Raw genomic sequence first — 3,255 nt, forward strand, 5'->3', positions numbered from 1 at the left:
TCCTGAATTGCTTTACCAAGTACATTGTTGGAACTGATCTCAGCAATGAAATATAGAGGCATGCCTTGGGTAGAACAGGGCAGCTGTTTCATATCTGCCCCAAACAGAAATCTTGGGACAGTCCTACCTTTGCCATTTGCATAACACATTCTCAGTGTTCACACATTAAGGGATGCCCACTGGGTATTTGTACAACACACCATAACATATTAATAATCTCTCAGAGTCATTAAGGCACCAGGCATTACCTCTCACTAGGCAAGGGTGTTAATCCAGCACCGAATGAAAGGGAAGTGCAGTACATTATCACTTTACTAAAAAATGAGATTTTCCGTTGATGTTTCCCATCTGGCTTTCTTTAACAGGGGAAGCCTGGCCTGAAGGGCTAAATTTGGTGGGAATCCATGAAAGAGACCTCTACTGGAGATGCTATTGAGGTTGGAACTTTATTTCATTATCTGAAGCTCAAGGGAAGAGGAGGGAGAGTGAGGAATGCTCCAAGCCCACCATCTCTAAAGAGGCAACTTGCCTTAGGTCATTGCCTAAGGAAATCTGTAATTAATGTTCTTTGAGGCCATTTCTGTGCAGCTGCAAACTGAAACAAAAAAGGATGTATATTCTGTGGTCATTCTCTGGCTTGGACTTCCTTAGCCAAGAAGTTACGCTTCTGATCAATGCTGTTTCGCACCACCACAACCTCATATTCCAGGGGGTTCCAGGCACTCAACCAGGGTTTGGCTTCCATGCAATGAGGGACAGCAGAAACGGTGGTGTCTTTATGATATATGGTTTATTTACACATATACACAGCCTGAGCTTATGATGGAGGCACTTACAGCATTAACACCCCACAAAGGTCTTGGTTCTCCCAGAGCCACAGTCTTGGATTCCAGCAGAAATCAGGCATGGTTAACTCTCCCAGCTGCCCAGCCTGCAGCCTTGTTTCTTGCTTCTACCTCTCTCACACCAACTCTGCCTTTGTCTAATTATCAGCGAGTTGAAGGAGGGAGGCCCACCCATTTTTCATCAGGCACACAGTCTCTTCCTTTGTTACCATAATGGCCCATACTTGGAGGGCCATTACCTCACCAGGAAAATAGCCTGGCTGTTCCAGGAATTGAATTCATGGTGGACCCAGGAATTAGAAGGGGCCCAGGCATACAGCCTATCACCACCGCAAACTCATATCAATATATTAGATCAGTGCATGAGGTTAACTTTCTTGGGGCCAAGGGCAGCACTGGCCCGTGATCAACACCCTGAGGCATACTTGCAAAAGTGGGTGGGGTGAGAACTACAGTTCTTGAGGCTGCCTTGGAAAAGCCTTATTCTTCACTATTTTAACTTTTTTTTATTTTAAAAAATCGTTCAATATTCATTGTTAAAGTCAGGTCCTCTCTTTCTCTCTGTCTCTTAGAAGGACAGACTTTGAGAAGGTGTCAATTTGCAAAAACCTTTTGGCCTCACAGCAATGGACCTGCAAGAGTAGTCAGTAAAATATATTTGTTAAATTTTAAAAATGGACTAATGGTGATAAGGTCTTCCAGTGCCAACTAAATCACCTCTTAACATCGCAGAGGGGGGCTAGCTTTTCTTTTAATTTAAAAAAATGTTTGATTTAATTAAAATATATTCTATCATAATGGCATCACAGCAGGTGACCCATGGGAGAAGTCTTTTTTTAATAAAAAAGCCACTATATTTTTTATAAGTTAAAAAATGACAAATTGGGGTGGGGGTGCCTAAGAGGGGGGATGTGGGCTATGAATTAGCCACCCCTGAATTAGATCAATAGGTTGGATGGTGGCTACAGCACAAGTTGTACAAGTCTCATACCGAAGCTTATTGAACACAGGTTAGAGTGCACAGCCGTGCCTACAGTGGATCAGTGACGTCAGTGAAGAAAGATGACTTCGCTGGCACCATTGTATCCTCAAGCAGCTGCCCAGCAGGGCTATTCTGAGTGCTTACAGGACCAGTGCAGGTCAGGATTATCAGAACACAGAGACAGGTTTGCAAGGCAAACATCGTACACCCCCACAACTCATTTTATCCTCATAACAACCTTGTGAAGTGGGGTAGGCTGAGAGATTGCGGCTAGCCCAAAGCCAGCCAATGAGCTTCAAGGTTCAGATGGGCTCTGAACCTGGGTCTCCTTACTCCTACTCCAGCAATAACCACTAACCTTATTTTTATTATTGTAAGTTGTTTTAAACTGTTTTTATTGTTGTGTTTTATTGTTGCAACGTGCCCCAGGACCTGGTTATACAGTCATGGACTCCATTCACAAGACCTTTTCAGCATGTCAAGATGTAAGATGAATCCATCCAGTTTCAGGTTTTAATGCAGGTGAAACACTCCTTCAAAAGTGTCCCTATGAGCTCAGGTTGTGTGTGACTATGTACACAGTACTGACTGGGGATTTCAGGCAAGACCCTGAGGTCTCTGCCCACTGAGTGTCATTTGATATCCTCATGACAGTTTTCCTACAAGAGGACGATCTTTGTAAAGGAAAATGTGTGCTGCAGACTTGATAACAAATCACAACAGCTTTTTTCAGACCATCACACCTACAGGTACGTCACTTGATTTCTCTACAAAATTACTGTACCCTTGATGACTGGCAGCTGAATGTGTGGACAGGCTACACTGCAAGGCATCGTGTTTGAAGAGATCCAAACAATTTACCTGCAGAACTGAATCTGTGGTGGTCCTTTTGAACACTGAAGTCATCGCTGTTCATAGACTCCCTCCAAATGTAGAGAAGGAAATGGGGCTATGCCCCCAAGACTGCTGCCTAGAATTGGAGGTCTGAAAAGATGCACCTGGGTACATAAAAGATGGGTGTCCATGGATGTGTCAAACAATTGCAAATCCTGATAACACCTATGCACACACAACTGTATGCACCCAGGTGGCCCTTTCCAGGCCTTCAGCTCCACATGCAAAGTTCAGAAGCTGGGTCAGCTGCTAACATGGTGGGGGGTAAGGAGTGGGTATGGTCTCATTCCCCTCTCTTTGCATTTCCTCTATATGTGGAGGGAAGTTGCGAAAAGGGTTTTGGTATTGCAGTAAACACATGAACACAGAAGTCCAAAGTTGCGGTGCACCAGCTGAATCCAGGAACATGCTGCCTTCACCAAAGCTTGTTTCATCTGCCCCATTATCCTTCTGATGTTCTCCCTGCATTGAAAACAATACTATGGCACCAGCCTTCCAAACGCTTAGACAATAAACTTCAGAATTCTGTGCATC

Source organism: Podarcis liolepis (assembly GCF_965112155.1).
Source record: "Podarcis liolepis genome assembly, chromosome: 2".
NCBI lineage: Eukaryota > Metazoa > Chordata > Lepidosauria > Squamata > Lacertidae > Podarcis > Podarcis liolepis.